Source organism: Neomonachus schauinslandi, chromosome 4 (genome assembly GCF_002201575.2).
Source record: "Neomonachus schauinslandi chromosome 4, ASM220157v2, whole genome shotgun sequence".
Lineage (NCBI taxonomy): Eukaryota > Metazoa > Chordata > Mammalia > Carnivora > Phocidae > Neomonachus > Neomonachus schauinslandi.
The window spans coordinates 112201648-112211970 of NC_058406.1; positions in this window are offsets into that span (position 1 = coordinate 112201648).

Sequence of the window (10323 nt, forward strand, 5' to 3'; positions counted from 1 at the left end):
GGCAGAAGCCCCACCAGCGCACAGGAAGGGCCTGGCAACAGCAGCGCCCCAGATCCCCAGGGCCACCGGTTTTCTGCTGGGCTGACAAACGGCCACCTCTCTGTCTCCCTGCTGCTCCCACCCAGCTATCACCCAACTCACCTGTCCGCTCCTCTCCTCTCTTTCTCTCACTAGGTAACTCTTCCGTCTGTGTCATCTCACTGCCTGTTACTTCTATCCATCCTACATGCCATCGGCTCAAAAGAGAGGTCTGGGTGAGCAGTGACTGTCCTCCTGGGCCCCACATCTGGACCATCTCCCTATTTGCTGCCTGTGGGTTCAGTCAACTGTGCTGGTGCACAGGGTCCCAGGGAACCACCAAGGCAACACCCCTGCACAAAGCCCCTATCAAGACCACTCCTTTTGTGGTGACCAAGGGCACAGCACAGCTGCTCTCTCTAGAGGGCCACCTCTAACACTAGCAAATGCCTTCCTTTAAAGTGGTTTTGGGACAACCAACCAACCAACGCAAGACTTCACTTCTTTTTTTTTTTTTTTAAAGATTTTATTTATTTATTTGAGACAGAGAGAATGAGAGACAGAGAGCATGAGAGGGAGGAGGGTCAGAGGGAGAAGCAGACTCCCTGCCGAGCAGGGAGCCCGATGCGGGACTCGATCCCGGGACTCCAGGATCATGACCTGAGCCGAAGGCAGTCACTTAACCAACTGCGCCACCCAGGCGCCCGCAAGACTTCACTTCTGCAATCATTTCTCCAGACAGTTCCTCCTGATGTCTAGGCTGCCCAGGGGGAGGGCCACGTGACACCTGTTTGCTTCAACTTTCTAGGTCAAAATGTGATCCAGAATATTTAGCATTCAAACAGAAACATTTCAAATGACAAAGAGTTATTATTTTAGAATGAACATTTTTAAAAGAAAGTTGAACCTGAAGGATCAGACTTGTTCTGTTATTCCAAATATTTGGCTCAAATGCTGAAAATTACTACAAACTGATACTGGCTCAGAGGGAGAAAACATTCTAACTAGAGCTCTTTGCAATAAAGCAGGTTGCCTGTTGCTGGTATTAATCAAGAAGAGGCAGGATATCCATCTGTCTATGATGCCAGCTAAAATAATCCCATGTAATGATTACAATCTGTTTTCAATCCTTTACACTAATACAAATTTGAATTCTCACTTCAGATGGTAAGCATTGTTAGAACAGACTCTAAAATCCTTCTAGCTCTGAGTCTATACACTCTGGCATATCTGTCCTCTTACTCCCAAATTTAATCCCAGTCCATTCTCAAACGAACTTTACATGTCAACTTTGATTAAAAATACCACTTTGGGGACTTTAGGTTAAATATAGTGAATGTTCTAAACACACACATTTGGGTGCCTGGGTGGCTCAGTCGGGGGTAAGTGTCTTCCGCTCAGGTCATGATCCCAGAGTCCTAGGATCAAGCCCAGCATCAGCGCCCTGCTCAGCGGGGAGACTGCTTCTTTCTCTCCCTCTGCCTGCCGCCCCCCCCCACCTTGTGCTCTCTCTCACTCTCTCTCTCAAATAAATAAATGAAATCTTTAAAAAATAAATAAACACAAACATTTATCTCTGCTTTTTTCCCACCCCCATGCAAAAGGCTACAAAGGATTAAAAAAGGAATAAACAAACGAACAAAAATAAATCAAAAGGAATAAACCCACAAAGGCAGAGACAACCAAAGAGATCCCAGCCAATGCGATCATGAAAATTTCGGAAGCTGGACAAATGGTAACTAACTTCAATGTCTGCTTTTCTCCTCCACTAATAGCCCACAAAGGGGTAGATGAGAGGAGGTGATAGCAACCAGCCACCCAACTCTCCAGAACACACCCTCTTCCCAAATCTTGGAACCGGATGCAATGGGCTTCCTGGATGTGGTAGCACTGAAGAGTTAAAGTTCTGGATGTACACAGAAGGGCGGGAGTCCCAGACCTCTTCCGTGAATGTAGTTCTTGTTGGGTTAAATCCGTTTTCTTGCTATTTACTCTCTGTGCCTCCTCCTTGTTCTTCCTCTCCCGCCATCTTTTGGGTTAGTCAAGTATTTTGAGTATTTCATTTTATCTTCACTAATGGCTCCTTAGCCTTCTCTTAGCTTATTGTTTCAGTGGCTGTTCTGGGGAATTATATATGCATCCTTTAAATTCATCATAGTCTATATTCATGTTACACCATCTCATGCATAATGTAAGAACCTTACAAGAGTGTAATTCCATTTCCACCCCCTTCAACCTCTGTGCTATTCTTACAAATATTTTCTTTCTACCTGTTATTCAGTAATCTTTGTACATTGGTTCTTTCAACCAAGTTCCCTGATACTTTCTTTCTTCGTTTGGGAGGGAAAAAAGACAATGACATAGATGGATACTGGAAGGTAAACTATCTAGAACCACTAGAAGCTAAAAACTGAAAGAGAATGTGAACTTGGGGTCAGCTTTGCATAAATGAAGTAACATTATTTGTAGCTCATTTGTCTTTCTGACTTTTCCACTGGGACCTTGTTTGGAACGTTAAAGGAGCCACATCTCTTAATCAGAACAGAACATTTTGTACAGCAAAACAAGAGAGAAATTTCAAACTTAAAAGTGATTTCATCATAAGGTTCAGATTTGGAAAATAACTTTGACACCTACTAACATTGAATGGTTTCAAAATCTAGTCTCAAATATTCTCTATTTTCAAAGGCAAAGAATGAGAACAGAGAACCTTTTAAGTAATTATCAAATAAATCAAAAGCATCAAAACTTGGCTCTGAGCTTTCCAAGATTTGACAGCTAGAGGTTACAAAATTATTTAAATTTTAATTATATGGAAATTAACCTCAATTACTCTACCATGCTAAATAGGAAGGAAAGGAGTCTTTTTTTAATTGGATATATTCTATCAATCTGATACTTGTGACTGGCCTGGTGCATTGTGAGGGACCAGGCTTCACCTGTCAATGGGAAGGCCTTGCCAAAATTTTAAAATATAAGGGTCAACAAGATCCCCACAAGAGGAGTTTTCCAGAGGAACAAGATATTATTTCATTCTCCTTTTAATGTGATTGTGTATATATCTCTCAAGATCTGAAATTCAGGTTTTTGGGGGTTTTTTTTGTAAAATTACTGTGCATACCTACTCAGGTTAATTTTATTATAAATGATTAATGCATGATACTTTAAAAATTGGTTTACTTGAGTTTTCTCTCAAACTTTATAGAATCTACTGTGCCCTCAACAAGAAATCCAATAATACCTGAATCTTATACCAACTTTTTCTAATATATTTCAACTTTTAGTGAAATTATTTTTCACAAATTGAGAACAGACTGATAGCCAATGAAACACAAAAGGATTCTTAAAAAGACATAAAAATAGGGACGCCTGGGTGGCTCAGTCGGTTAAGCGTCTGCCTTCGGCTCAGGTCATGATCCCAGGGTCCTGGGATTGAGTCCCGCATCGGGCTCCCTGCTCCGCGGGGAGCCTGCTTCTCCCTCTACCTCTGTCTCTCTCTCTGTCTCTCAAAAAAAAAAAAAAAAAAAAAAAAAATTAAAAAAAAAAAAAAAAAAAAAAAGACATAAAAATAGAGGAGGAGAAAGATGGCGGAGGCATAGGAGACCTAAATTTCATCTGGTCCCGGGAATTCAGCTGGATAGGGATCAAACCATTCAGAACACGCACGAACTCAACAGGAGATCAAAGAAAAGAATAGCAGCAACTCTCTGAACAGAAAAGCGACCACTTTCTGGAAGGTAGGACGTGCGAAGTGAATCCGAGGTGATATTCGGGAGATAGACGGTGGGGGAGGGGGTCTCCGTCAGCCGCTACCGGCAAGTGATAGAGCAGCAGAGCACAAAATCGGAACTTTTAGAAGTCAGCTCTGCTGAGGGACGTCACTCCAGTGGCTAAGCGGGGGGAGGAACCCTCACTGGGACAGTGTGGTCTCAGGGCCCTTGGAGTCACAGAAAGACCAAGGGTGCCTGAGTGCGGCAGAGCTCCCAGGTATCCGAGTGGGGAAGCCGGCTGCAAAGACAGAGCCGAGGCGCGGGCTCTCAGCTCGGGGTTGCCATAAACGGATCCACGGCACAGTCAGGCCCCTGCTCCTCCAGCAGGGACCCAACAAGCAGCAGATCCGGGGAGACTCCTCTTCCTCCCCTGGGAGGAGCAGCACGGGAGCGCACCACAGGGATCTGCTGGGTTTGGAGACTCCCCACCGGGTCGGTGCCAGAAATAGAAACACTTGGTCATAGGCTGGGTGAGCACAGAGTGCGGCCGGAGAACGGGGAGAAGGGAGTGACTGACTGCTTTTCTCTGGGGGGCTCACTGAGGAGTGGGGACCCGAGCTCTCGGCCCCTCCAGACCAGAGATTGGAAGGCCGCCATTTCACCCTCACTGTCCAAAGCCCTACGGAAAGCTTGCAGGGAACAAAAGCTCATGAGAGCAAACCCGAGCAGATTACTTAGCCCGGCCCCAGCAAGGGCGGGGCAATTCCGCCTCCGGCAAAGACATTTAGGAATCACTGCAACAGGCCCCACCCCCAGAAGATCAGCAAGAACAGCCAGCCAAGACCAAGTTTACTGATCAATGAGAACGGTAGAACTCCAGCGCTAGGGGAATACTGCACATAGAATTCATGGCCTTTTTCCCATGATTCTCTAGTCTTTGAAAGTTAATTTTTTTTTAATTTTTTTCTTTTTTTCTTTTAATTTTTTTTCCCGTTTTCAACGAACATCTTATCAATCCCCTTTTTAAAATTCTTTTTCATTTTTCATTTTTAGAGTCATATTCTATCCGTCCATAGTAGTTAACCTTATTTTTGATATATATATATAAGTTGTTCTCTCTTTAAAATTTTGAGATACAGTTGCTTCTAACAGACCAAAATACACCCTAAATCTCTAGTGTATGGCTTTGTACTAGTCTCCCGCCTGATCAAATTCTTTTTTTTTTAATTTCTCTTCTTTCTTGTTTTAACAACTTATCAATTCCTTTTATAAAATCTTTTATAATTTTCATCTTTACAATCATATTCCATCCCTTCATCATATTTACCCTTATTTTTGTATATATATAAGTTTTTCTTTCTTTAAAATTTTGGGAGGCAGTTTCTTCTAACAGACCAAAATACGCCCAAAATCTGGTGTGTGGCACTGTTCTATTCACCAGCCTGATCATATTTGATCATATTATTTTTTAATCTTTTTCTTTTCTTTTTTCTTTCCCTTTCTTTTCCCCCAGTTTTAAGTCTCTTCTAATTTGTTTAGTGTATATTTTTCTGGGGTCATTGTTACCCTGTTAGCATTTTATTCTCTCATTCATCTATTCTACTCTGGACAAAATGACAAGGTGGAAACACTCACTCAAAAAAAAAAGAACAGTGGCAGGACCGACTGCCAGGGACCTAATCAATAGGGACATTAGTAAGATGTTGGAACTAGAGTTCAGAATGACGATTATAAAGATACTAGCTGGGCTTGAAAAAAGCATGGAAGATACTAGAGAAACCTTATCTGGAGAACTAAAAGAACTAAAATCTAACCAAGTTGAAATCAAAAAGGCTATTAATGAGGTACAATCAAAAATGGAGGCTCTAACTGCGAGGATAAATGAGGCAGAAGAGAGAATTAGTGATAGAGAAGACAAAATGATGGAAAATAAAGAAGCTGAGAAAAAGAAAGATAAACAACTATGGGATCACAAGGGCAGAATCTGAGAGATAAGTGATAAGACAAAACAGTATTAGCATAATTGGGATCCCAGAAGAAGAGAGAGAGAGAGGGGCAGAACGTATACTGGAGCAAATTATAGCAGAGAACTTCCCTAATTTGGGGAAGAAAACAGGCATCAAAATCCAGGAGGCACAGAGAACCCCCCTCAAAATCAATAAAAATAGGTCAACACCCCGACATCTAATAGTAAAACATACAAGTCTCAGAGACAAAGAGAAAATCCTGAAAGCACCTTGGGACAAGAGGTCTGTAACATACAATGGTAGAAACATTAGATTGGCAACAGACCTATGCACAGAGACCTGGCAGGCCAGAAAGGACTGGCAGGATATAGTCAGAGCACTAAATGAGAAAAAAAGGCAGCCAAAAATACTACATCCAACTAGGCTGTCATTGAAAATAGAAGGAGAGATAAAAAGCTTCCAGGACAAACAAAAACTAAAGGAATTTGCAAACACGAAACCAGCCCTACAAGAAATATTGAAAGGGGTCCTCTAAGCAAAGACAGAGCCTAAAAGTAACATAGACCAGAAAAAAACACAGACAATATACAGAACAGTCACCTCATAGGCAATACAATGGCACTAAATTCCTATCTTTCAATAGTTACCCTGAATGTAAATGGGCTAAATGCCCCCATCAAAAGACACAGGCTATCAGATTGGATAAAAAAACAAGACCCATCGATATGCTGTCTGCAAGAGACTCATTTTAGACCCAATGACACCCCCAGATTGAAAGTGAGGGGGTGGAAAACCATTTACCATGCTAATGGACACCAAAAGAAAGCTGGGGTGGCAATCCTTATATCAGACAAAGTAGATTCTAAACCAAAGACTACAATAAGAGATGAGGAAGGACACTATATCATACTTAAAGGGTCTATCCAACAAGAAGATCTAACAATTGTAAATATCTATGCCCCTAACATGGGAGCAGCCAATTATATAAGGCAATTAATAACAAAAGCAAAGAAACACATCGAAAACAATACAATAGTAGTGGGGACATTACCCCCCTCACTGAAATGGACAGATCACCTAAGCAAAAGATCAGCAAAGAAATAAAGACTTTAAATGACACACTGGAGCAAATGGACTACACAGATATATTCAGAACATTCCATTCCAAAGCAACAGAATACACATTCCTCTCTAGTGCCCATGGAATATTCTCCAGAATAGATCACATCCTAGGCCACAAATCAGGTCTCAACCGGTACCAAAAGATTGGGATCATTCCCTGCATATTTTCAGACCACAATGCTTTGAAACTAGAATTCAATCATAAGAGGAAAGTTGGAAAGAACTCAAATACATGGAGGCTAAAGAGCATCCTACTTAAGAATGAATGGGTCAACCAGGAAATTAAAGAAGAATTTAAAAAGTGCATGGAAACAAATGAAAATGAAAACACAACAGTTCAAAATCTTAGGGATGCAGCAAAGGCGGTCCTAAGAGGAAAGTACAGAGCAATACAAGCCTTTCTCAAGAAACAAGAAAGGTGTCAAATACACAACATAACCCTACACCTAAAGGAGCTGGAGAAAGAACAGCAAATAAAGCCTAAACCCAGCAGGAGAAGAGAAATAATAAAGATCAGAGCAGAAATCAATGAAATAGAAACCAAAAGAACAGTAGAACAGATCAACGAAACTAGGAGCTAGTTTGTTGAAAGAATTAACAAAATTGATAAACCCCTGGCCAGACTTACCAAAAAGAGAAATGACCCAAATCAACAAAATCATGAATGAAAGAGGAGAGATCACAACCAACACCAAAGAAATACAAACAATTATAAGAACATATTATGAGCAACTCTATGCCAGCAAATTAGATAATCTGGAAGAAATGGATGCATTCCTAGAGATGTATCAACTACCAAAACTGAACCAGGAAGAAATAGAAAACCTGAACAGACCTATAACCACTAAGGACATTGAAGCAGTCATCAAAAATCTTCCAAAAACAAGAGCCCAGGGCCAGATGGCTTCCCAGGGGAATTCTACCAAACATTTCAAGAAGAATTAATACCTATTCTTCTGAAACTGTTCCAAAAAATAGAAATGGAAGGAAAACTTCTGAATTCATTTTATGAGGCCAGCATTACCTTGATCCCAAAATCAGACAAAGACCCCATCAAAAAGGAGAATTACAGACCAATATCCCTGATGAACCCATGGATGCAAAAATTCTCACCAAAATACTAGCCAATAGGATCCAACATACATTAAAAGGATTATTCACCACAACCAAGTGGGATTTATTCCTGGGCTGCAAGGTTGGTTCAACATCCGCAAATCAATCAATGTGATACAATACATTAATAAAAGAAATAACAAGAACCATATCATCCTCTCCATAGATGCAGAAAAAGCTTTTGACAAAGTACAGCATCCTTTCTTGATCAAAACTCTTCAGAGTATAGGGATAGAGGGTACATACCTCAATACCATAAAAGCCATCTATGAAAAACCCACAGAGAATATCATTCTCAATGGGGAAAAACAGAGCTTTCCCCTTAAGGTCAGGAATATGGCAGGGATGTCCACTCTCACCACTGCTATTCAACATAGTACTAGAAGTCCTAGCCACAGCAATCAGACAACAAAAAGAAATAAATGGCATCTGAATTGGCAAAGAGGAAGTCAAACTCTCACTTTTTGCAGATGATATACTTTATGTGGAAAACCCAAAAGACTCCACCCTAAAACTGCTAGAACTCACAAAGGAATTCAGTAAAGTGGCATTATATAAAATCAATGCAAAGAAATCAGTGGCATTTCTATACACCAACAAGACAGAAGAGAAATTAAGGAGTCGATCCCATTTACAATTGCACCCAAAACCATAAGATACCTAGGAATAAATCTAACCAAGAGGCAAAGTATCTGTACTCATAAAAGTATAAAATACTCATGAAAGAAACTGAGGAAGACACAAAGAAATGGAAAAACAATCCATGCTCACCAATAGATTGGAAGAATAAATATTGTGAAAATGTCAATGCTACCTAGAGCAGTCTACACATTTAATGCAATCCCCATCAAAATACCATCCATTTTTTTCAATGAAATGGAACAAATAATCCTAAAATTTGTATGGAACCAGAAAAGACTCCAAATAGCCAGAGGAATGTTGAAAAAGAAAAGCAAAGCGGTGGCATTCCAATTCCGGACTTCCAGCTCTATTACAAAGCTGTCATCATCAAGACAGTATGCTACTGGCACAAACACAGACACATAGGTCAACAGAACAGAATAGAGAGCCCAGAAATGGACCCTCAGTTCTATGGTCAACTAATTTTCGACAAAGCATGAAAAATATCCAATGGAAAAAAAGACAGTCTCTTCAACAAATGGTGTTGGGAAAATTGGACAGCCACATGCAGAAGAATGAAACTGGACCATTTCCTTACACCACACACAAAAATAGACTCCAAATGGTTGAAAGACCTCAATGTGAGACAGGAGTCCATCAAAATCCTAAAGGAGAACACAGGCAGCAACCTCTTCGACCCCAGCACAGCAACTTCTTCCTAGAAACATCGCCAAAGGCAAAGGAAGCAAGGGCAAAAATGAACTATTGGGACTTCATCAAAATAAAAACCTTTTGCACACAAAGGAAACCGTCAAGAAAACCAAAAGACAACTGACAGAATGGGAGAAGATATTTGCAAATGACGTGTCAGATAAAGGGCTAGTATCCAAAATCTATAAAGAACTTATCAAACTCAACACCCAAAGAACAAATAGTCCAATCAGGAAATGGGCAGAAGACATGAACAGACATTTTTCCAAAGAAGACATCCAAATGACCAACAGACACATGAAAAAGTGCTCAACATTGCTCGGCATCAGGGAAATCCAAATCAAAACCTCCATGAGATACCACCTCACACCAGTCAGAATGGCTAAAATTAACAAGTCAGGAAACGACAGATGTTGGCGGGGATGCGGAGAAAGGGGAACCCTCCTACAGTGTTGGTGGGAATGCAAGCTGATGCAGCCACTCTGGAAAACAGTATGGAGGTTCCTGAAAAATTTGAAAATAGAGCTACCCTATGACCCAGCAATTGCACTACTGGGTATTTACCCCAAAGATACAAATGTAGTGATCCAAAGGGGTACATGCACCCCAATGTTTATACCAGCATTGTCCCCAATAGCCAAACTATGGAAAGAGCCAAGATGTCCATCAACAGATGAATGAATAAAGAAGATGTGGTATGTATATGTAAATGTATGTGTATATATATATATTATATATATATATATACACACATACATACAATGAAATATTATGCAGCCATCAAAAAAAAAAACAAAAACAAAAAACACCGAGATCTTGCCATTTGCAACTACATGGATGGAACTTAGAGGGTATTATGCGAAGCGAAATAAGTCAATCAGAGAAAGACATGTATCATATGATCTCACTGATATGAGGAATTCCTAATGTCAGGAAACAAACTGGGTTGCTGGAGTGGTGGGGGGTGGGAGGGTTGGGGTGGCTGGGTGATAAGATACTGGGGAGAGTATGTGCTATGGTGAGCACTGTAAATTGTCTAAGACTGTTGAATCACAGACCTG